We start from the raw sequence: 27481 nt of genomic DNA, 5'->3' as shown, positions 1-27481 counted from the left end.
TTAAAGTAATCCGGTTTTATTAAAGCCTATTTACTAATAGAGTACCTAATCAACAGTTCTGAATATAAAATAAAATCCAGTCAATCGTAATTATTACGATTGACTGGAGTCGCCAACTTGGATGAGTGATTGATGTATAGCTTTAAATATCGACTAGCTCAAGCTAACCCCCGTGGCTAACTAATAGCAAAGTGTGGCTAACTAAAAAATTGCGACCTATTTTCGCTCTGTTTGGGATGCAAAGTAGACGTAAAGTTGCAACATAATTAGTAGTTCTTTATATTTTTCTCGAGTTTTTTTCCAACTGAACGGTTTCTTCGGCATAAATGTATTTTCTTGCTGACTGTACGTAACACTGGAAGCGTTGTCTTTATATTATCTAACTTGTTATTTATGGAAGGTTATTGTTTCACTGGGTTTTTAATCGTTTGTCTTAATTCAGTTCGGGTCAGTAATGATACCAAGATGAATAATTATAATGATACTGACCCAAAACTGAACCCAACCTACGTGTTGTACAACTTAGTTAATTTGTAAATTCCGTTTTATTACTTTTGCATTTACGACTAATTGATTATAGAATTCAGCTTTAGTAGTCTTGCTGTAAATTAGTGGACTCGCGCGGAACCCTTCACAGTCACCCTATTTCAGTCCCCAAAAGTTGATACATACAAACAAAAAATCAAACCTTATTAACATATATGTATAGGCCGAGACCAAAGAACTTGACATTTGCAAAATTAAATTATCTTTCTTTGATCGGATCTTCTTCTATGACCACGTTAAATTTCATCAAAATCAGTCTAGCAGTATAGCCGTTAAGGCTTATAAGATAGATTTTTGCATTTAAAATATTGGTACAAATTCTCACAAAGAAGTTCAAAACTCAATCTATTTTGATACACCTACGATTAAATTTAATAGAGCATTGATTATTTGATAAAATTTTATTACAATCGTATCTTCTATAATGCGGAAGCCAATTTGGTATTTGGAGCAATTAATTTTGATCATTTTATGTATAACCTTGAAGGTCGTATTAATCATATTGAGAAGTAATTATTATTTTATTAGATGGCTTTGATGTAGTATTGATGTATGTTTATGTTTTTGAGTAATGAATTTAATTTAGTTGATTGAAGTTATTATGGAAATTAATTTGACTGTACAAGTATCAAAACTTATTGGTTTGATATTATTAGTGATAATTTGTTGACCAAATTGAGTAGGTTTCAATAAGCTCTTATAAAAAAAATACTCATTTTAATAATAAATTAAATTGTGTTACTTATGTATGATGATCGCGTGAGGTTTGAAAACAATGCTTCTTTGCTAGTTTGAGCATAGATCCTAATTAGTGTTTCGTTTATATAGAACGTAAAAATATACATATATCTAGCCAAATCTTACATTGAAAAATATACAAAAAAATCAAAATAAATGGCAGCGAAAAATTATCTCGATAAGGTATTACGTAGACACATTTCTCCAAAACTAACAAAACAAGAATACATCAATTTTTTTTTAATTAATAACATTTTTTTGATAATAAACCTTACGATGGAATACGTTTGATACATAACAGCAACGAAAAAACAGATATTATTTTCCACCCTTATATTAACAAATCAAGCGCACATATTATTCTTATAGTAACTTGAGCTGTGTTTCACGGCACGGGAGCAACGTCCCATTACAGTACCGTACGGGTCGCGCCCCCGACATGTGCATACTCAGCCTATCTCGTGTATACCGGGGTTATAACTGGCCAAACTTTTTGTTTATAGGCAATTTATTATTATTTTTTTTTTATTTATTATTTTTTTTTCTAATAATGTGTTGGAAAAAGTGAGTATTGCCGCCGATATTTATATTTTGAATAGTTTAGTCGAAATACAAAAAGGAAATATTGGCGCCAATATTAAAAATACGAAGAGGATTTGTTTTTTCTTATTATTGGGTTATTTTAGCCTGAACTGAATATTTTTTCAATTGCTGTGTGTAACTTTGCGTTGTATGTATAAATTGTGTTCCTTATGTTAAGTAGTATGACATAATAGTGCGTATGTGTATTGTTCTTTATTTTTTTTATTATATTTGTTTCAGTGATTTAAGTTGATTACATGACGTATCTCATTCTCTGTAATATTTTTGTCCAAAGTAATTCTTCAAATCGATCATATTTCCAGTAATACCCTAATAACATCGTGGAATTTGAACTTAGTTCAAAACTCATTTAAATGACAAAGTAGAAATATAACTTACAATCTTACATTCCTCACCTGAATCCTGAAAATTCTAGCAACCATTAACTCAATCAGACATCTAATTAAAATCAAATAAATAAAATCTACAATACACCCCTATTGAGCCGCAAATGGCCTTAATTGAGGCTTATTCAACCTGGGCCTCATGTGGGAGACCCGGCCTATTACCCATAGGCCTTATAAGGCTTGGTACAGACAAGGTTATGGCCTTACACTGTCTCTATGGCCGACGAACTTGTACATTTGATGCATAGAACCTGTGGGTGTAGTATTGTCTTGATGTGACTTTGATGTAGGTATTTTTAATTGATGTTCATGATTGTTGTGTAATGTTTGTCTTTTGTTTGTTAGTTTTTATTGAAATTAATAATGCTAAATGATAGAAGAAGTTGGATTTTTGAGTCGTTAAAGTTACTTTGTTGTTGGGGTACTAAGCGGTAGTTTATCTATTCAATAGCGTTTTTTTTATATGAGTTTAAACACAATTGAAAAGCTAAACTAGTGCTACGGGCTGCTATTAAGGGATTCCACTAGCTATTAAGGGTTTTTTACACTCCCTCACTAAGAATTGCTCTCTTTAACAAACATACAAACAACGGACACAAAGCACAACCTGACCCGAAACAATTATTTGTGGATCGCACAAATAATTGCTCCGTAAGGGAGTCGAACCCACGACCTCCCGACGCAATGGCATCGGCGATCTAAACCACTGGGCGATAGAGGCAGTCCAATTGATAGCAAAAACATCGCTCCCTTACAATGTTGCAACAGGTCATCCTATCTTCGTCGAAAAGGTTATAAAATCACTAATCAAATTACATAGTAACCATAGTTAAGATAAACATCTTCATGACATCATCCAGACATCATTCATTTTGTTATACCCGAGGGTTTTAACTGCTCAGGCACTGAACCCACGACCCCGGGGCCCGATAGCCGTTAGGTACATTGTACTGGTAATATTAGTTTTGTTTGTTATGAAGGGAATAAACGGGATATCATGACTTGTACTAAGAGGTTAAGAAGATGCAGGATGCTGCCAATTAGTTTATTGCATACGTCTTCTGTCTTTTAATATTGTATTTATTCAGAGCTTTTTTGTCAAACAAGTATAACAATCAATCAGCCTTTCTTCTAACTATGTTAGGGTCTATTAACGCGATACCTCTCGGTAAGACTGGTTGTCAGACTTTCAAGCTCCTGACTACTGGTAACTACTGTCAAAGATCTTTGAAAATGACAGTGGAGACACACAATTTAACGTGCCTATCGAAACACGGATTAACTCAGAATGTATTATATGGTCACCCATCTATAGAACAAAACAAGCGTAACTTTTATTAGACTGACAAGTGTCATTGACTTTATCTTTAATCCCGATTAAAGCCTGCCTACTGCCTAACTACAGAAACATAGCTAGCGTGGGCCCAATGACTTCCTCGTCTCAATAAACGTTAATACGACTCAATCCTTTTATAAGCTGACTAACTACACACTATATCAGCTTAGCCTTTATTCCAAACTATGTTGGATTTGGCTTCCAGTCTTACCGGATTCAGCTGAATATCAGTACTTTACATAGAGCGACTGCCTATCTGACGTCCACAACCTTGTTACCTGGGTTATACACACACGATACCTGACTGGTTGTCAGAATTTCAAGCTTCTGACTACTGTTACCGACTATCAAAGATCTTTACACAGCCTGGACCCACAAATTAACGTGCTTTCCGAAACACTGAGAAACACAATACGTATAAGACGGTCACCCATCCATAGGACAACCCCGGCAAGTGTAGTTAACCTCAGAGATCAATCCGCGCGGCTGTTGTTAACTAAGCCACGAGCTGACTAACTACAGTCTGTATAGTTATATTAATCGCTATAGTATTCCGAGCATGCGCGGGCGACAGTCAATTGTTTGTAAAACAATTGTCTTGCCAATGTTTTGCAGTTGAAGTGTTTACTTGTTTTGGTATATTATTAATCTGGTTGAGGTGTCGATCAGAGGATTGGTATGCAAATAGTAATAGTTTAGTGATTTTTTATTGGTAGTTTTGTTTAAAAACAATAAAGAAAACAATGAGAGAGGCAGATATTATTCACTGCTTTATATTGAAACTGTAGCTGTACCTATTTATATTTAAGTAGATTTTAACGTTGAGCCTCGATGTTGAGAGTATGATGTTGTGTGTCGCGGTTAGATGTATGTATAGTGTTTTGACTTCCTGTGGGGCTGACATAAACTTGTTAAGTTATAGGAAGATGTATGAAATACTGCCACATTTCCCCTTTTACAATTTTAGTCTAATAGAGAATGAGGCTATTGCCATATACTGCAATAATCTCTAGGCTACTTGATCAAATTGCAATATTACTTAGAAAAAACCGATAAACACCTTGCCGGTCCTAGGGATCGAACCCGAGACTTCTTAACCAGCTATAAGCCTACTGATCAATAGTGCATTACCCAGAACTAGTACACATTAGACCGGTAAGCTGTAGACCACAGATTTTTCACGTACATATATCCTACACTAGCTGACCCGCGCAACTTCGCTTGCGTCACCTAAGAGAATTTGTCTGAATTTTCCCCGTTTTTGTAACATTTTTCGTTGCTACACCGCTCCTAATGACCGTAGCGTGATTTTATATAGCCTATAGCCTTCCTCGATAAATTGGCTATCTAACGCTGAAAGAATTTTTCAAATCGGACCAGTAGTTCCTGAGATTAGCGCGTTCAAACAAACAAAGAAACAAACAATGAAACCAACAAACTCTTCAGCTTTATAATATTAGTATAGATTCCAACTTCAACAGTGACATGTAAACGAAGGCTCTTAAATTATCCTATGACAAGTCTTAGCGCCAGACCTTAGTTTAAAAGTATACAATGTGCAGTTTATAACACATTGTGCATACAAAGTGTTGTAGTATTCAGTGAATCATTTGATATTGACGTAATGTGCTTTATGAGTTGTTTTTAAAGTTTTATTGCTTGTGCTAGTAGTAAAGTTTACGTGAGTTATGTGTTGTAAATGTTGATGTGGCGTATCCAATTTTTACTATATTCTTAGCAATAGAAAGTCTTCTTCCCTTTTTGTCCTTATCCCACGTTACGTGGTACCGGTACAACATATATTTTTATTATTGTTTTCTCAAAACATGCTGTAAAAGGGATTTGGCTGAGGTTTTTACAACACCCCGCCTCTCTAACCTCAATCTTTCTTGGGGATCCTACGTTTGACTCGAAAATTTGTGCAGTTACAATAAATAAATAAATAAATAAATAAATACAGTACGTGTAAATTGAGAAGTAATCTGGGAAATATAAAAGTAAAATGTGCGCAAATTATTGCTAATGATCTATGTAGGTCTTAATGCATTATAATTCCAGCTATTTTTACTGTAAGTAATTCAGTTAATAAATAAATCGAAAAGTCAGAAAAGTATCGGAAAGTCAGATCTACAAGCATATTTAATGCATTTTTTTTTCTTGTAGAAGACGATTACTCAATCAGTCTGATATCAACGTTTATTGAGTTATTTTTAGTTAATTTTGATTTTGTTTTCCCTATATAATACTAAAATAGGGTAACAAAAAAAAAACCTTTTAATAATTTTATCAAAGTGCTTTCAGTAAACGCTTTGATGTATTGTCTAGATAGACATTTCACATAAAATAATTCAGGAATTTATCACTTGAACTAATTTACACACAAATCATTCTTCACGCTGACATTTCTGGTGACGGCAGATCAAACGCGCGCAGTAATCAGACGCAGCTCGATCTTTTCTCATTAAGCACGTCCCTAGCTGCTACGTGTACTGAGTACTGATGAGGTACGCTCGCTTTTCTTAGAAATTTGGGGCTGCCACTGTGACAAATTGTTTTAAGAGGAAAATTGAAGATATTAAATAGTTGCTTTGAAACCGTTGTGACAGGTGTTATAGGGACCGTAGATATTGAATTAATTAATATTGAAGTTTCTTTGTGTAGTTCTAAATATTATATTTGAAATATCTTCTTCAGTAATTAGCAGCAAAAGTGTGTAATGATCTCTTGCAAAATAATTCCCATAAGTAATCAAAGCATATATTTTATTTATTGCTGCTTTTTGAATAAACATTTGCTCTATCAAAAAAATTCAATTCACTTCTTAATTAATCATAAAAATACAGTTTAACCGTTACGAGCCACAAAACCTTTTAAAAACTTAATCAGCACTAACCGAACGCTAGCTATTCTTAGAACAAAATAAATAATTGAAACATTCACAAAAACTTTGATAGCCCTAAGAACAATGACATTCCCTGGCCTATCTCTAGACAATCTCAATCACGCGTACACCAACACCCTGTATAACAACTTTAAACTACATACAACACGAACAAATTTCAACCTTATTACTATAAAAATAAAGTCTACATCAATCGCACAACAAAATTGCCTACTGTCATTCTTTGCAAATTTAACTCTACAGTCGTGTCAAATGAATTTCAACCATAGTGCAATACAAATAAGGTGTGTTGATTTGTTTTTCATGTATAAGGTTAGGTTTGCAGACGTGACGTCACGTCCAGGCGTCATAGGGATGTTTCAGTTGAATTATAAAAAAGTAAAGCTCATTTGATCTTATGTGGGTTCCGTTATGTGTTTTGTAGTTTTTCTTAGTTAGGTATTTGTTTTGATATACTAGTACTAGGCCTTATTAGGAAACCTTTATTAGATTGGATTCTTAGATCGAATGTTTAGGATTTTATGATGGGAGAGGAGTAGTAGGCTCTGTTTATAATCATAGACTTGCGGCCTCTTTTGTCTTGGGGTGTATTTGACAGAGTGACAATTTGTTTAAATTACCGTCAGTTATCAATCAATCAATATATTATACAAAAATCTTTCGTTGCTGAGAGACTAACTGATAACTGATGGACCACGCATAGCCGAATCTATTGAGCGTAGAAAGTTGAAGTTGGTACGAAGTTTCCTTAAGAAGTGTAGAGAAGTAAAAGTAAAGAGAAAATTGTTGGAACCTCGAAGGGCTGAATTCCACGCAGGCAAAGCCGCGATAGCTAGTGCTATTATAAAACGTCTTCTGTACCCAATTATATTTCCATAATACGTATAAATATGTAATAACCATATCTTTACTACATGTCATAACAAGCTATCTGTATAGCAAATAATATCATAAGATAAAAAATAAAAACAAACGGTCCAATCGATACTTCGACGAAACAAAAAAGAAAATACGTAATTATAACCTACAGGACTCTAGAACGAATCCCTAAGAAATTGGCGGCAAAACGTAGGCCAAAGAAACAAGGCATTATAAATGCAAGCAGGTGAATGGATACTCCGATGTATGTAACAGATAGACCCGGCCAGTTACCTTATCCAACCATTAAAAAATAAACAAACAAAAAAATTTAAATTTTAAAACAATTTTGCGCTGGCAACAATGTGCTGTGTGAATCGCGCCGCATAATCTTGGCAACACAGATAAAAAATGTTTCGAAGTTTTGCCGCCAAGAATTCTTTTTTTTTAAGAGGTTGGATGATATGGGTCTCGATAAATTGTTGACTAGGATGATAATATAGGGTGTTGTGACATCTCTATATTGAAGATTAAGTTAGTACTGCTCTTATAAAGGTCATCAGAATACGACAGGAGTTTATCTGATGAGAAAAATAAATTCTTTTCGAACGAGAAATATAAATGGCTTAGTTACAAGAGCCGGATCGATCTCTGAGGTTAAGCTACACTTGCTGAGGTTGTTCTGTAGATGGGTGACCATTTTATACATTCTGAGTCTTCCAATAGTGGGTCTCGGCTATAATTTTCAATGATCTTTGCAGTTTTTACTAGAAGTCAGAAGCTTGAAAGTTTCGGTTTTACCGAGGGGTATCGCTATAACCCAGGAAATTGGGTTGTGGAGTCGCTTTAAATACTAGTATTCAGCTGCACCCAACACAGTTAGAAGAAAGGCTAGACAACGATGTATAGCTAATTGTAAAAAATTACGACTGTTATTTCATTTTGTCATTGCACGGCCGTTTGTTTCAACACAACAAATATTTGTGTGAGAAAAGATGCATTTGATAATATGCTTTTTAATTCGTGTTGGAAATATTTAGGTATTATATTTAGGTTAATTGGCAACACAGTAAGAACTATGTGATTGCAGTTACACTGTCATTCAGAATCTGATTTAAAATATGTTGAAATGTGGCGTAAAAGAAAGTTCACTTGAATTCTTTAATGTCAAGATAAGATTTATTTTATCGTGTTTTTAACCGACTTTAAAATAGAGGGAGACTTGCTATTCGTCTTTTTCCGGCTACGATCTTTGACAAATTTTGGAGCAGTCTTATGATTTGTCATATCTACAATATAATTATACCTGTACTAAATTAATATTTATCAGTTATTTTTATCAGAAACTATACTGGCGCCTTATAGGACAATTGGTCTTCATACTTTTCAATAAAATTGGTCTGTCTCTTTAGCTGCTACTTGACAATCATCCAGAGAGATGTCCAAGTTACTACACAAACGTTATCGTAGCAATTTATTCAGAGAAAAATAATCTCAAGAACATCTTTCAAACGTAAAGCCTCCCTCATTTAGCCCATAAAAACGCAGCTTGCAAAATCAATTCACGACTAGTTTCGAAATATCTGCAAAGATAAAAGGATCTTCGTCTATTAGGGCTAAGGTCTTAGGATGTAAAACCATGATTGTATGAATAAAACCATGATTCCTAGGACCGTTTCCGAACGTAGGCAGTGTTGCCACACTTCCCGTTTGTCTATGGCGTTGCTAATGGCTGCTTTACACGCCATTACGACAGGAAAATTCAAGGGCTATTCAATCTTTTGATTGATCTTGATTTGAAGATTTATGATTCGAGAATTATTGTTTTTCTGTGAAGCAAGTTTTAATTGCAATAGATGTTTGTAATTTCGTAGGTGTATCAGTACTCGTCATGTAATTTGCGCTTATAATAAATCTTTGCATCTTCTCGGCTGTTACCTTTACATCATCATCATCATTGACCTGTGTCCATCTATTGCAGATGATTCAGGTGGCGTCAGATAGAGGAATATTAGTAATGAGGGAACATCTTTGTTCGTGACTTAAAAGACCTATGCGGGAGTGACAACCGCGACCGCATTTTTGGCAGATAAAAGAGCCCGAGGTCGATGGTGGATTGGAGGCACGTAGATGTCGTAGTGTCCGTTTATATGCTTACCTGTTCAGCCAGGCGCTGTCGTGAATAGTGACGCCGTCAGCTAGTGTCTTTTTCCATGCATTACGTTCCTTAGCTTGGCTCTCCCGGGTCAAGTGATCAATACCAAATGATGTCATATCATATACCTTTACATAGGCCTAAAACAAATAGGTCGTATTACATTTCTCATTTAGCGCCAAAAAAGTTGACATTTGTATGACTTCTTTGATTATGTTTATCAATATAATAAATGAATTAATAGGCGACACTTACATTGATGAATAACTTCATTCAAAAAAATACTTTGTCTTTTTACATAATGAACGGCCAAATTACCAAATAGATAAAATTAAAGGCTTTTAATTAATATTCATAAAATCTTTATTCGGGTGGAAGATATGCGCTAGCCTAATAAGCTAAGATAAAATATGCCGAGGGTCTCCGTGCTCCAAAAGGCAAGTAGAACGTCAATTGGCTGTTCACCTTCAAACACCTATCCAAACTCATCTGCTATCTCGTTCTAATCTACATCTAACACATAAATCTGTTCCTTTCTAACCTCAGATTAAAATGTCCTTCATGACCAATTTTCGGCCATGACGGCTTGAATAAGACTAGTCATACGCTTAGGAACTTTCCAGCTGCCAAATTAACAGAACCGCTCTTTATTCTAATTACTACTCTCAGTATTGTTACAATTAGGATTTGACTCTTTATTCTCTATATTTTATCATTGATCGTCGCCGGTGTGAGCTCAGTACAAGGTCTAACAGGTCCATGATTCTTCACTCCCATGCTCGACATTTGACTCGTATTGAAATGGTTGCCGATAAATTATAAGTTAGTCATCAGTTTTTTAGCCATTTCAGGACTCGAACTCAAACATAGCAGTTTAATTCACTACTACGCTATGGCATATTCAACCTCACATAACATTATAACTATATTAATATCAGTAGAATTAAGTGGTTATCTTTAAAGACGGTGTCCATTGTGCATGGTCAGTGTGGCCGTAATAAGGCAAATAGCCGGCCGGCTACAGTTACGCCGTTATTAGGCTATGGTATTTACGGTGGGGCTATGAAACACGCGAGCCTATTAGGTGATGATTTGATGTAATTTATGCGTAGAATAATTTTGCTGGTTTGAATGGCTTGGTATTAAAATTATTTGAATTTCACTTTTTCATCAAAGTTTTTTGTATAGACATTTCATATTTTAGGCTTATCTTTTCAGAGACCTTTAATTTGATTATGTTGAGCAATTAGCAAAAACTTACCGCTAAAATAAAAGAAGTAAATAGAAAAACTATGTTTAGGGTCATTTGTTTTCATTTAATTTCCCTTTAGGAAAACATTCAGTTAAATAGAAACAATTTTGTTATGAGATAAGCAAAACATTGTTATTATACTAATCACACATCATCATAAAAAAAAATATGTTATAAAAGCTGTAAATCATTCGATGTTATTATAATTTTTCATTCCACACCATTTTAAAAAGGGTCATACGGAAGTGTAAATAGTGTTATCTTAATCTCACCCAAATCTTTAAAATTACGCCACCGAATTCCGCTTCAAAGGGCCGTGTCATAACAAAGCAGTTATGCTGTTACGACAAACCTCATTGACAGATTCTCATCGCCTCATTTACATTTATCATAATAACTAATTCCATTGTGTAATATTACTTCGCTAAATCCGCTGTATCTAACGCCGTACATTAAGGTTATATTGTGCGTAAGTAAAGTGCAATGATTTGCTCGTCACGCATGCGGAAAAAATCTAGGATCTATGTCGTAAGGTCTTAAGTGTCCAATTGTCCTACTTCATTAGTTATCTACCTTAATTTAATCAAATGAGCGTTTGTATTTAGATATAAAAAGCTTATAATATTAGAATAAAACTAAAAACAATCGTAACACCCTTTACCGTAATGGACGGGGTCTTTATTTTGTCACTGAAAGAAACAAACTGAGTTCTGACACAAGCATAAGTTGTTACACGATTGTGTATATTCAGTACAACCGTATTGGTCTTGTCTTAAATACATACAGACATAACATCACGTCTTCCTCCCATAAAGATAGACAGAGTCCAACGCTTCTTGCTACGGTCTTTACAAACTTCCTTGTATAATAAATATGACGGTTAAATTCCTTTTAAAAACTTATTCCTTTGGAATACGCTACGCATCTGAAAACCAAGATAGATATAAACACTTTCAAACAATTACTATTGTCTATTTTAAACTGTGATGATAAACACCATCTTTGCCGCTAGTAGGCACCCAACTAGCACACAAGCGCTATAACAAGCTGCACAAAGGCCGGTTAAAAGATTTTATTTCGCCTTAGGCTCCTTAGTAAGAAGTATAGTGGTTCTATAAGCGGCTACAGATCTCTTGTAGCGTCAAATAGGCCCATACTGTCCAGCTTATAGCTCTACATTGGATCTACAGTGGTCGTAAATAGTAATTATAATAGAACGTAGTATAGTAGTAATACAGGAGCGCTAAAATAAGATGAAGGTGGTATAATCGCGCTACAAGAGCTTTTTCGCAGCTTCGTGGCGCTTACCAGCTGTTGTACAGAGGTGGTTAGCGCCACGAGCGTTCGAAAAAGGTCTTGCAGCGCGATTATACCACCTTTACCTTATTTTAGCGCTACTGTGTAACGGTTATAAATGCTAACGCTCTAAATTAGTAATATGGTCGGTTTATTGTGGTGTAAACTAAATATATTGTATTAAAATGAATCATCAGTGACAAATGAGGAGACATTTTATTTTTACGGATTGGATTATTAAAATAACAAGTAGTCTATCGCTTTTATTTCTTTGTGTACGTGATATGAAAGTGCGAGTTCCAGTTTGCTGTCAATATATATGTATATTATCGTCAATATTTTCATGCGCCCTCAAAATATTCAGTTTTAAATGCAAAAATTATATAGATATGTGGATCTGAAAATTGTATTTTGAACATAAATAAGACTTTGAGTGTTACTGATAGTTTAATTAGGGTTATAGGTAATAAAAAATGATTTTAATTATGTTAGCGTTACCAGGCTATAGATTTATATGATCTTCAAAAGATCGTAATAACCTCAAAAAATATGTTTACCAAATGCTGTAATGGCGTCTCGATCAAGCACCTCTCAGAGTTGGTTACATCTGCTCTAGCGGCTTAAGCTTAGCTATAGTTTGATTTTTTTTTTCTTTTTTTTTTAAATTTATAAAATTTATTAATTTTATTTTATTTTATTTTATTTTATTTTATTTTATTTTATTTTATTTTATTTTATTTTATTTTATTTTATTTTATTTTATTTTATTTTATTTTATTTTATTTTATTTTATTTTATTTTATTTTATTTTATTTTATTTTATTTTATTTTATTTTATTTTATTTTATTTTATTTTATTTTATTTTATTTTATTTTATTTTATTTTATTTTATTTTATTTTATTTTATTTTATTTTATTTTATTTTATTTTATTTTATTTTATTTTATTTTATTTTATTTTATTTTATTTTATTTTATTTTATTTTATTTTATTTTATTTTATTTTATTTTATTTTATTTTATTTTATTTTATTTTATTTTATTTTATTTTATTTTATTTTATTTATTCTTTAAAAACAGTTGACAGACTGAACCACCACTGCACCTATGTAAATATATTATGATAATAATTTTAAGCTTTAGTATAAAGGTATATTACTCGGTTATAGCGCTTTAGGTGCTTAACATAATTCTGTAATCCCCATGGCTGTAAAAATGTTTCGAATGATACCTTATACATCTATTTGCCGTACAGAAGCCATATAAATATCTGATATAACGCTCAAGGCGCTATTAAAGACCTACGCAACTCTTTTATAGATGAGTAATACACTAGCCCTAAAAAAATCTGTTATAGAACCTAAGGCATTACAAAAAGCTTATTTACGCTCTTGAGCGCTATAAGCGCAACGCATAACTCCGTTTAAACTCCTTTATCTCCTAAAGTCCCCTTATACAGTTAACGGTGTTATAGAAAGTTCCCTTAACTCAGCTATACTTCCCTAGGCTGTCTAGCGATGCAATTACATGCTCATATATCACTATAAGTCATTAGTTTCCTACTAAACGGCTACTGTCCCGCCTAGCTGTTAAAGGGTTTTTTAAATAGCTAGTATACAACTTAAAGAGAATTGTACAGCATTTGAACGACTCTTATGCAACTATCAGGCTGTATAACGACTGTATAAGCAGCTTGTGTGCTAGTTGGGCAATATCATCACTTAAATCTCAGCTTACTCTTTATTCAATACGCATTTTTTTCTATTCCCAAAGCCACGCATAAAACCTTCACACAAAATAATATTACGCACAACACACACAGTTACCCTTATAATAGAGTGACGTAATCCTAAACTTTTCATTTCCAAACGATTTAGAAAAAGAAAGTTGCTTTTTCACTTTTCTTCTTTACAATTTATCATTAAGGTTGACAATTGAACATATTTGTTATGAAATAGTGAACAGTAGAGCAAGGTTTTGTTATTATTATTTAGGCGATTTTTTGAAGTTTTATAAGAATAGAATATATTATAATTTAGTCCATGAAAGAGTTTATTTTAATAAAGAATAGATAAAGGTATTCTGATTTTAGGCTTAATTTTTTTTTGCGTTAGTAGATTTCTTTTTTTATGTCATAAGTTTCAACTTTATTTAAATTATGATTTAAATAGGTGACTTAACTTGACTCCAAGATTTGATTGTACCTACTGAAACTTAATAAAAACTGACGTAGGAAACCGAAACTATCTTTCAGTGAAACTGTAAAATTATCTAAAAGTATACCTTAGTTTTAGTTTATAAGTTCGTTTATTATTATATTGCAATTTGCATTGACATTTTGACATTCCTTATTCCATTGTTATTAATTCACGAGGAAAAAAATAATTACGGTTTAGAAACATACCTTTACTCGTTTTGCGGACACAAAAGGGTGATTATTTCCTGAAAACAATTCCCATCAATGACCATAGTCAAGTACAATCAAAAGGTACAAACGCATGCTCTATGGTTTATGTAATAAGGACATTACCATAGACACAAATTATCATCAGGCATTGTTGTGGTGTCGCAACGCGGGGCGCCTGTCCCATAGACAAGCATTGTCTGTGGTTTCACAACCTTGCCACCACGTAATTAACTTGCTACGTTTGGGGTTCCTTATGTACTTGATAAATATGTACTTATAAAACAATGGTAAAGATATATAATGGAATTTCTTGAAGTTTTAAGAGTTATAGTATCGTGAGGTTTTGAATTAGATTTTCCCTGAAAAGTAAAGTCAGATTGTAACTCTGTAAATATATGTTTAGCAACAGCATACATTATGAAAATTTACAAGCTTTGTTTCCAATTAGCTGTAATTTTAAATAATTTGGACAATCATAAATATCATTTTTGCTTGGACCAATGAAGAAATAATTTGACTTTACTCATAAACAAGAACATAACTCAACCTGGGAGTCAAACCCGAAACATTTTATTACATTTGCACAACATGCATAAAGCTTGATTAACAGAAAACACTTAAATTAGTATCAAATGATATATTTTATTATATTTGCACTAAAGCTTGATTAACAGAAAAGACTCAAATAAGTATCAAATGAGAAAAAACTTAACTAAAACTGCAACCAATACGGAACCATCTTAAGTGCGGTACTCAAACAATCTGTAGTAACACTTAAGTAAGTATGCTAGTGATTTTCATGTACATGTCAACGGTCAACAAACTGACAAACTAACAATGAGCTCTTTACTTCATCGACTTGAATTCCACTTAGAAAGTAGGGGATTGTTTCTGTAGGTTTTAGAGAAATAAATTGGTTTTTCTGAGGTCTGATTCTATGGCATATGACCGAGGAACTTTGGGTTAGATATTAACTAGATAATTATTTACCTAGATCATGAGGATAGTTACAGTATTAAAATTATTGTTACAGTATTGAAATATATAAACAGGACTAGATTAGGTACGCCCATCGCCCCGCTTTAAGAATAACTTAACTAGAACAACAATATTACTACGAAATTTTCCCTAAAATCATTTTGTAATTTAGCCACAAAAGCTCACCATGTCATCATAGTCAAGATCAACGGTATAAAATATAATTTTTGTAATATTTCATGTATTTACTTGTTATTTTTTAATTAAACTATATTTGTCAATATTCATAAAAAATATTGCAGCTTTTGTGGCATCTATCCTTGCAAACTTTCTTGCTCTACAATACCACTCTAAAGTACCATATTGTTATATTAATTTGTCCGCAAGTAAGACAGAAGATGTAAACAAAATGTGTAGTTATCGATGTAACGGTCACGGCTCGTTGGTCGGTGTAATGGCGATGAAACACTTCTCGCTGGAAAATGCGGGCGTAACCTACTTGTACCAAACACTTGCACCTGATGGCTTGTTAACTTTGGTGTAAGAACTTCACTATCTATCTATCTATCGTATGGTTAGTGGTCAACCTAGTGTCAAAGTTGTTCAAGCCGCCCGAGAGGCCTTTGACATGGCTTAACGACTGTTATCTTAATTGACAACAACCGGGACCGACTTTTTACGTGCCCTCCGAAGCACGGAGACGCTTAGTTCAAATACCACTATGCGGTCACCCATCTATAGGATAACCGCGCCAAAGGTTGCTTAACCCACAGATCGTTTACCGACCGGTGAGCACGACTAGCTATGAGCGCCTCAAAACTTCACTTAAAGCATCGAAAATTTTAGGAGGTGATTTTACAAATAGAATATTTGTATCATCATCATAGCCTTTCTTCCACCTGTGTTGGAGTCGGCTTCCAGTCTCACCGGTTTCAACTGGATACTAGTACGTGGAGTGACTGAGACAACATCCCTATTTATAATTTCGGCATTAAATGAACAGAGGTAGATTAATTAGTAAAGATAATGATCCGGTGAGGCCGAGTGAAATCGCACGGAGGTCGTCACGGACACTTGCGCACGTTTACACGTTAACTTTATGTGTTACCTTCTGTACTTCATTACTTTGATTTGTTTGAGCATTGTAAACACAGCAGCTAGGAAGAAAGGCCAGATACGGCAATATATTAGCTAACTTGGTGGATCAAAGGCATAACCCTTCCCTTATTTCGGGAGACCCTTGCTCATTACCCTCAATTACCTTGACATTTTGCCACAGGTTCCACTGGTCATATTTGTGACTAGCTGACCCGCGCAACTTCGCTTGCGTCACCTAAGAGAATGGGTCAAAATTTTCCCCGTTTTTGTAACATTTTTCGTTGCTACTCCGCTTCTAATGGCCGTAGCGTGACGTTATATAGCCTATAGCCTTCCTCGATAAATGGGCTATCTTACACTAAAATAATTTTACAAATCGGACCAGTAGTTCTTGAGATTAGCGCGTTCAAACAAACAAACAGTCAAGCAAACTCTTCAGCTTAATAATATTAGTATAGATAGTCTAACATGTATCACAATTCTCTTCACATTCAAAACCTAGTATTCTCAATCAACGATTCATCTAATTACTAAGCACGTAATTATAACAAAACATTGAACAATAGAATGTAATTAGCTCTCGTTAACTGAATACGTTTATAAGCAATGGTAGGAACACTTTCGTTTTCGCGATGCGCATGCGCATTCTACCGTGCCGTTTTGTTATAATCATTGGAGAAAGACTAAGTTACTAATTAATAAACAAAATTTGGTATGTTAATTAGTAATTTTTATTATTGTGGTTTAGTTTTGTGGTGTATGCGACTGTGTATCTTAAGGTTTTGCTTGGTGGTTTCTGGTAGCTCTGAGTTTGGTCCTAAAAAAGAACTCTGATTGATATTATACTCGTAAAATTACGGCGATAGTAAATTTTGTATAGTTTAGGTATAAATATTTGGGAAAATATATCAGGTTCTATTAAAACCGGGGATAGAGCCATGTATAAAATTTTATGAAGGTATTTCCTACAGTTTTGGACTTGGTGTTCGTAAAGAGTAATAAATAAGCTAATAATAAACTCTACAAAATTACCAAAAGTGTATAAAACACAAGCCAATATTGCAGGAAAACTTTCGTTTGGTCGATGCGCGTGCGCAGTCAAACGTAACAATTTACTAAGTTAATTAGTTCAGTACTAATTATTAGTAATTTTAACTTGTAATTATGTGTAAAAGTGTTGTAGGTCAAACTAGTTAGCGCCGTTATGTACTTTTTTGTTTGATTACAATCATAGTCTTTGTGGCGCGGTCGTATTAGATTATTCATTATTTATATTAGATTATTCTTAACTGTAAGGTGGGACAAGCTATTGGTCTTTTTGTAATTTATATTAGATTATTCTTAACTGTAGCCCGAAGTTTGGTAACACGTTGTGCATCTGTCTTTTGACCACTAGGTCCTGGGTTCAATTCCCTGGCGCTAATGACCTTTTGCTAAATAATATTTTATTATATCATTCTCAATAGCCGGAACTTGGCAACGTGCTCCGTATACGGCAATAGGCTCGCCCCCTATTACATGGGACTAACATTGTTAAGACAAACATGGGTATAGAACACCTCTGCCTTCACCTTTGGAGTATAACAGGCGTCTATAAACTCAAAGGTGACTGACTGAGTGACTGACATAGTGATCTATAGCCGGGTACACATTGGTGCAATGTAACATGTAATGCAACATGCAATGCAAGAATTTGACGTCCACATTGCTGCAATGTATCATGTAAAGTAACAGAATTCCCATAGTGTAGACGCCTTGCGCGCACGAACCGCGTCTACTACGCGCACGAACAGATTGTTGCAACTCTTGCGCGTAGCGACCCGAAATTTGTCGGTTTTTTCCCCGAACACAAAGAGGCGCGCAGTATGCGCGGAGCGTCAGTGTGGACAGGTTGTGTGGTGTGTACGGCTAGACGCGCGCGAACATGGAACAAGACAATGAGAACAAAGCGTGTTCTTTTGCAGACTGAGCGATCCGTTCGCGCGCATCTCGGAAACAGATGTGAGTAGGTACATGCGCGGTTCGTGCGCGCCCCGCGTCTACACTGATGCAATGCTCGTTTCGTGTTGCATTGCATGTTGCGTTGCAGCAGTCTGTACCCGCCTTATCAGCGCACAGCTCAAACCACCGGACGGATCGGGCTGAAATTTGGCATGCAGATAGATGCTATGACGTAGGCATCCGCTAAGAAAGGATTTTGATATATTTTACCCTAGGGGATAGAATAGGGAATGAAATTATGCATACAAATTCTATCTTAAGTCACAAACCACGTGGAAGAATTTTGTTCTGACGTATGGTTACTGAAACAAGCTGTATAGAAGAACAAAATTACCTAATTTAACATGTATGTAAGTAATTAAGTGTAAAAATGTTCTTTAGGGTCAAACTAGTTAGCGCTTTTAAGTATATTTCGTTTGAATACAATCATTGGTAATTATTGAAACGTGAGGGAAACTTAAAACAATTATGTTTAAGGTAATAAAGTTATGGTGTAATACGTAATACACGGTAACATGAAGGTCACAAAGTTAATAACTGTGTATAATATAAATAGAGAAATATTATTCAACTATGATTTGCCTACCTCCGTGTATGCCTGTATGTATGTTTGCTTGATCTTTTGCAACAGCATTTTTTAAGATGTTCTTTATCGATGTAGTAATATAAATTCAAGTAGGGCGTAAGATTATAAATTCAAGTTTTACGAAGATTCTAACTCGGCGAGCATGATGGACTTGAAGTAGAAGATGGACTATAAGAAATTTGTAAAAAATAATATTTATCTTAAACTTGACAGTTCTAGTCTTCATAAAAATAACCGTTAATTGCAATTGGCAGAGTTTTTAAGTTTTGTAATTTTTGCTGTACGTTATGATAATGATAACATGTTGCTTATTACATAGCTTATCAGGCAAGTATTTGTAACCATCAAATCGGCTATCATACAAGTATAAAGTAAAGAACCAAGTTCCAGTTAAATAACCAACACACGGTCAAGTTTACACACACTGCGTAAATATTGACAAACCACACTACCATTACGTTAAATGCGCGCTATTATAGCAAATTGCACGTTAAGAAAACGCAATGGAATGCAAAACAAAGTAACTTCGATTATGTCGTATCGGTTGAGATACCAAGATATATTCGAGAAATTAGTAGGGTTGCCAACCGACTGGTTTCATACACTCTAAAAGAAAAATAATATGCCTACATGGTCAGATCGTTTGTGCATATATAATATAATAAAGCTTGTATTATATGAACATGACGTATTTGATACAAATTTTCCTGATTCTGGTCTTTGCCTATGCCTATGGGAAGACGGCGTGATTTTATGCATGTATCTATATTTTCTTAAATATTTTATGTAGCATATTTGCGCATTCAGTCTGAACATTTCACGCTTGTTATTCTGGTCAATGCAAAAAGGTAACCCTAGGTCTGTATATTCCTTCGAGTATGGGGAATCCCAGGGAGTATTTTATGAAGACCTTTCCTGTTATAGGTTATAGTTAGTTAGTAATTTGGGCGGGATGTTGTTTTTAATTGATGGGAGGAGCTAGACAATGTGTGGTTTTTGTGATTATCTTTTTATTGTTTGGTTAACTGAACTTTGGCAATACATGAGCTTATTTCCTTATTATTGCTTTTTTAAAAGCTCTATTGTATTGATAGAACTTGAATATTGTGCCTGGTAGGAATGTTTTTATTCATAAATCTCTGTTTCTGCCTGTGACATCGCTTACGTTGAAAAAAATGCCATGTTTATGTTTCAAATTAATACTACTACACAAGGACTTCCATAATTTAACGGTCTACGTATGTGTAGATATTTTGTTATAGGGCAATGTTATTGTTAACATAAAAAAATGTTTCTATCTATTGCTCTCTTTTTATGTCACTGGAGTTGTGTAAATCAATTATTGCCCCCTAATAATTTTTCAACTTGAAGTTAAAGTCTAATCGTAAGTTTTGCCTCTAATACATAAAGAAAGCTATATTGTGACTTCATTTTACAGCACCTAAACCGGTAAAGAAAATTCAATCTAACAAAACTATATAACATGATAAAAAAGAGTACAATTTCCTCATAAAACAAAACACGATACCTTTAAAACCTTTACCCAAGAATAGATGAAACGGCCCTTAATCTGTACTTTCGTAAACATTTAACCAATAATCCGTGGTACACTTGCATATCGGGCATGACTTAATCACCGGACAAACAGGTCCGCGGGTCAATGAAGGGTTTTGTCATTGTTGCTTCATTATGAGAGGATGAAATAGTGGGTTATAAGTACTTAATTTGCTGTTTGTGCTATGGAACTAAATATTTATTAAGTCGGGGAAAAAGTCTTGTCGCATTATAGTAGGTATATGAACTTGTAATAAAGTCTATTTGGCTTCAAGAATCACAAATGAGTACACGATTCATTAGGTTTCTTTCAGTGAGCTCGTGATGTATCCAAATATCAAGCTTTTTTGTGTGGAGAAAAGATTTAATTAGAAGTTCATACATACTACAATGCGAAGAGACTTTTTCCCCAACCTAATACATGTGTCAGATTTTCTGACGTGTGAGGTTTGACTCGTATAACTTCGTCCCAGTACCCCGATTCTCTACCACTATCGACTACCGACAACCGGCTAGCTATCGAAATTTTGACATTTAGAATGTACTGCCAAAACGTTTCCTACGACACCCGTCAGAGGCGCTGATCAGATTTTTCTCGATGACAGTTCGGTTGTCGGTAGTCGATAGTAGTAGAGAATCGAGGCACTGTATACCGGTGTTAAGTTTGAAGAAATAAGTAAACTTAATTTTAAGATTTTTGGGTTCATCCGTAAAACAGTACCTACCTAATAGACGTTATAGTATTTTTTTGCACCTTGAAGATGTAAAGATTTCCTTGAGACGTCCTAGAATATAGAACCTGTTATATCTCGAATCTTATCGCAAAAAAACTGTAAAACTTGTATGAATTGTTTTTTTAACTAGATGTAGATGTAGTGTGAGAACAAAGCCAGGTACAGGTGAATTTATAAGTGTCTTCGAATGTTATCAAGCTGGTATACTCCCTACATACGTGTTCTAATTTGAATGAAGTCGTTTTTCAGGAGTATTCGAGTTATGTTGAAACGTATTTTAAAATAATAATATATCATATAATATCAATCATTGTAAACCGGCTGACTTAGGGCTAGTTCACAAAACTGCGATGCGACGACGCATCGCAAATACGACGTCACACAGCAATACAAGATTCATAGGCAAGCGTCGCAATTATTAGCGATGCGTCGACGCAACGCAGTTTTGTGTACAAGCCCTTAAAATAACAATATGAAGATAGGCCTCTTTTTTTTCATTTATTAGATTGTCTTATCTTTATTAGACCCTTACTTTAAGTTTATGGAAATAAATCTTTGCACTTCTTAATCAGTGCTACTTTACAACAACGTTTAAGTGGTCAAAGTAATAAAAATTTAAATGATATCTTTGTATAAACTTTCTTTCAAAATACAACTGGCAAGTGACAAAAATGAACCAATTGTAGTACAAACAAATAAAAGAGAAAAATAAACAGTGTATTGAAAAGTGCACAGTCAGATAACTCAGCAAAAAAAAGTGTTCAAGCATCTCATATTTTGTTTACTCCATTAGAAATCAAGATCACAAGTGTGTTTACTTAAATACCGTTACATTTCACTAATATAGGCTAGTCTACTATGTTGTTGACTAAAAAAGCTCTTGAGGCGCTCATAGCCAGTTGCGCTCACCGGCCGGTAAACGATCTGTGAGTTAAGCAATCGTTGGCGCGGTCATTCTATAGATGGGTGACCGCATAGTGGTATTTGAACTGAGCGTCTCCGCGCTTCGGAGGGCACGTAAAAAGTCGATCCCGGTTGTTGTCTACTACTATAACAGTCGTTAAGCCACGTCAAAGGCCTTTGGGCGGCTTGAATAACTTTGACACTAGGTTGACCACTAACCATACGACAAACAAACAAACAACAGTAAATAAGCTTTTAATATGGGTTGTAAAGTTGATAGTCACCTGATAATATGGTTGAACGACTTTAATATAGTACTTTATTAAAGACTACTAGGGCTTAGTCTATTTTCCATTCTATTTTCTTTTCTAACTGCACGTTTGGCGCAGTGGTTAAAGTGGTCACCTCGCCGCAATAACCGTAACGCCGCGTATGGTGGGTTCGAATGCCACCCGGGACAAATCTTTGTGTGATGAGCACGATTATTTGCTCTCAACGCTTCCAAACTTCTGTTGCTTCATTCACATCCATACATCTTGACATAGAGGAGCATTGTTTTATTATTTTGGGAAAACAACCAGTAACATATTGCGTTTTACAAATAAATCTATACTTATATTATAAAGCTGAAGAGTTTGTTTGTTTGAACGCGCTAATTTCAGAAACTACTGGTCCGATTTGAAAAAATATTTTAGTGTTAGAAAGCCCATTTATCTAGGAAGGCTATAGGTTATATATCATCACGTTACGACCAATAGAAGCAGAGGAGCAGTAAAAAATGTTATAAAAACGGGGAAAAATTTCACCCACTCTCCCTTTTGGACGCAAGCGAAGTTGCGTGGGTCAGCTATATAACTATAAATCTAATAAATATGCTACCAACTACATTTTCCACAAACAAACATAAGACAGAGACGGCTCATTTAAGATTTACAAAAAAAAATTACATGTACTTATATATAACAATAAACTACACACATATATGTTAGTATATTATGAGTGGTAAGGCGCATGGTAGCCCACTTGTGTTATCACTGAGAGTTAGTTAACCACGCCGACCGTTATTCGAAACTTGCGAAGAAGTGGGACGACGGGAACGGAGAAATTGTGGATAAGGTGAATTGTATTTAAATATATTAATGACTTTTGATGACGTTATAAACTTGGAGCCCATGAAATAGTGCGATATGCTACTTTTTCCATGAGAACTGTTATATATTCATGTCAAAAACATTATCATCGAATTATAGCTAATCGTTACCTGAGTAGTAATTCCCTCACTGAATTAAAATAAAGATCAGCGATTCAATAAATATAATTGATGATAATTAATATTAAGCACAGTTAAGATCTTACAAATCACTATTTAGACGAAACAAAACTGTTTAAGTTGTATCCCAATTCGGTATTATTAGTCTTTTCTAAAGACTTGAAAATTGAACCAACAAAATACTAGAAAAGTTACAAAAAATAATGTGAGTGGTTATAAAAATAATTGCCACCAGCATTTTTCAAGCTATAATGTTATGAACAAATATTTAACTGAATATACCAATAACAAAATCGACCCTCAAACAAGAACTCTTATAGTGAATCTTCAAGATCAACAGTTCCCTTTAAAAATACCGCATCTATACTACATTCCTCTTAGTCCCGAACCGACATCGGGCACAGATTCTAAACAGGTTCTCGCCGATGCCACACCATTATTTGATTACAGCTTACGCAACGGCAAAACTAGCCACACCGAATTACGCTTACTTTAATATACAACTATTACGTGATTGCTAGCCATCGCCCCCGGGTGCTCTTGCATTTATGAAGGGAATAATGTGAGCTTGATGAAGGTAACGTTTTGACATGAACTGTTTAACAGTTTCGGTGGAAACTAAAAGAGAATTTAAGTTTGTAACTGCTGAAGCGGGTAAGCTGTAGTCGTGCCCAATGTTCTTGAATGCTAAATCCTTCATACTAAATGTTAGTAATAAAGATATATTTGATATGTGTATTATATTTGTTGATGTTTCTTGACTAATTGGTAAAAAACAAACAAGATGTAGTGTTTCTCCAATAATAATTATCTGTTTACAAAAATTCCTCTCTTTGTAACTATTGCAAAATATTGATTTTCGACACTCGTGCCTAATTGTCTTGTCCGTACTTATTCGTGCCTAACTGCTTTTTCGGTAAGTAAAAATATTTGTTTTACATCGTCAAGAATATTTACAGTTGACAAAATTTAAAAGTTCGCTAAACTCTACAAAAACAAACAACATGTTTAGGAATAAACACTTCAAGCTTACAAAAGTCCTATTCTACTAGAAGGTATTTCGTTAGGCTTCTCCTTAGCTGATGAGGAAGGTCAACTCCTAGCCCACCAGTCCTGTACTCAAACATTCCACAGTCCCTAATGAAGCAACTGCTGACATGTAAACCATTGAATTATGAAACAAGCGCTACGAGAAAGCTTGTCAGTATTCTATGCTAATGAATGATTGTGCTTGTACCGGCGCATTACTTATTACTCTGGTATTAGTCGCCTTGCCACTTCTAACTATGTGGAGTAATTGGACAATGGGTTTAGTAAATTGGATTGTTATAATGGATTTTTAAAAGCGACCTATTTTTTTATTTGATGAAAAAATACTCGCCCGTGTTCAAAATCATGACATATTCTGTTTAATATTATAGATGTATAGTTATTTGCTTGCACGAAAAAACTACTAAACAATAATTTTAATGATATTCGATTTTAATACAGTTTATAATCTAGATTACCACGGGTAACCTTTTCACAAATGACGAAGTCGCGGCCGGAAGCTAATAATATTAATTGTAATAAACTACTTTTTATTTTCTCCATTAGAGGCTTTACCTCCCTCACAGGACCAATATCTAAACCTCTCACATTTAAACCAAGAAAAAATGCAGCAGGACGATTTTAGATCAACCATATAGGAGAATACAAGCTTATAACAATTAACTTTAAATATAACCCTTGTCTTAAATCATTTCAATGTACAAGATTAACTTTTTTTTTTTTTAAAAGACAACTCCCGCACTAAGAATTGCTCTTGTGTCGCGGGGACTTTTACAAACATACAAACAACGGACACAAAGCACAACCAGACCCGAAACAATTATTTGTGGATCGCACAAATAATTGCTCCGTGTGGGAATCGAACCCACGACCTCCCGACGCAGTGGTATCGGCGTGGTGACCTAAACCACTGCGCCACGGAGGCAGTCAAACTGAACAAAGGACAAAATATCCTCATACATACAAGATTAAGATTTATCCTATCGTCCATCATACTTATAAATCTCTTACGCCTATAACGCCATGATACCCCATAACTCTAAACTAGGGTCGTAACGGACCTTTGAGCCGCGTCAGCATAACTGCGGATTTTCCTCGAGAACTTACGTTTCAGGGCCCGCAAAACATCGTTGAAAAAAAAGGCGGTCTGCGTGTTTTGTGACCTAGGACAAAAAACCAAATAAATTTTCATCCCCTAGTTTATCTCCTTAGGGGTAGTATTGATCAAAATCCTTTATTAGCGTTAGCCAAATTTCAGCCCGATCCATCCAGTGGTTTAGGCTGTGCGTTTATAGATCACTATCCCACGTTTCCTGAGTACATTTAGCGGTAGTTTATCTATTAGACAATAGCGTGTTTTTATATGAGTTTTAACGCTAAATAAATAAATAAACTACCGCTAAATGTACATCAGAAACCGAGGGTAAGTCAGTCAGTCACCTTTGAGTCTTATTATATTTAGATATCTAAAACTCCTTTTCACATCCGATTCAGTTCCGATGCAACCCTACTCTAAACCATGTGTTGTACAGCAAAACCGCGTAACTAATCACAACCTTGGATTATACACAGCGCGTTTGCGTGCTATGCCTGTTACATGGTTCTTTGGTATGGCAGACGAAATTATTTTAAATATTAGGAACTACGGTTGTTTGGTTGTATCGAAATTATGATTTGTGAGATGGTTGAGTACACTTTTAGGGTATTGAACTCCTCATTTGAGGATCTACTATATTAACTTAATGACCGAACACGTAAAGAAGATTTTGCAGTATTAGTTGAAAAGTTTTCCTTCTATTGAGTTTGTCAATATTCATATGGAAAATTATCAGCGATTTTTAAAGCAATTTCTATGTGTTCAGTAAGATTATATTAAAGTTAGAATAAATAAATATTTTTAACACATCAATCCAACTGCGGGTAAAGGTCTCCTCCCGTAATGAGGTCCGGGAGAGGTTAGGTTTGGAATCCACCACGCTGGCCGAGTGCGGATTGGGAACTTTGCATACCTGTTAGTGCTATCTTTATCAATTTTCGACTCTCTCGCTCTAGTTTACTGCTAAATTCTGATACATAAAGTTAAATGATACGTGGTGTAGTCGCAATTTCCCTACCTAATACAAAATGCAAAATTGGCAACTGTCAACAAACGTCTTAACGGGCCATTTCACTAGAAACCGTAACTGAAAACGCTGAAAACACAATTCGTAAACTCCGCTACACATTCACTTCACAGAACACGGAACATAGAATACAAAATAACTGGCCGTCCAAAAAACAATGGCTAATGCAAATAAACTGACAGAAACACACAGTTAGTTTCAATGTAAGGATTTCCATATAAAAGCCTGTATGTGGAAGCCTGCTAAGCCGGTGGACAATCACTGGTGCATTACTTGAAACATAACATTTCGTATTGTTGGAAAGTACTGAACGTTGGTATGCGAATAAGGACATACTTCTTTGGATTTATGGTAGCCTGGTACTTTCAATTTGCATAATGAAAATTTTGGAGTTATTCCGTTCGGATCCCCAATAAACATTATAATAAATTTAAATATTTCATTCCGATCGGATACCCTGACTGTTTATATACGGGGGATCAGACCGGAATAGAAAATAATTTTAAAATACTAGGGTATCAGTATTGGGGATCCGAACGGAATAACTCAAATTTTGTGATGAAATGTTTATAATTTATAGAAGTATTTGGGGAAATTAAAGAATGGCAGTAGCTTTGACTTGTACATGCTTTTTATTTCATCCAAATTTATACACCACGATGCATGAAATAAACATTATTTGGTGATATAAGAGATTGAAGTGTT

The 27481-nt window shown here is 34.6% G+C and overlaps 1 protein-coding gene across 1 annotated transcript in view; it reads left to right on the top strand.

The window, feature by feature from the left end:
- The window catches only part of B4 (imaginal disc development protein B4), a 140082-nt gene that overhangs the window by 55983 nt on the left and 56618 nt on the right, over positions 1–27481 (top strand). The gene's annotated exons all lie outside the window — the stretch shown is intronic.

Source organism: Anticarsia gemmatalis, chromosome 22 (assembly GCF_050436995.1).
Source record: "Anticarsia gemmatalis isolate Benzon Research Colony breed Stoneville strain chromosome 22, ilAntGemm2 primary, whole genome shotgun sequence".
Taxonomy (NCBI): Eukaryota; Metazoa; Arthropoda; class Insecta; order Lepidoptera; family Erebidae; genus Anticarsia; species Anticarsia gemmatalis.
Note: the sequence above shows the minus strand (reverse complement) of the source record. Positions and strands in the feature narration are given on the sequence as shown.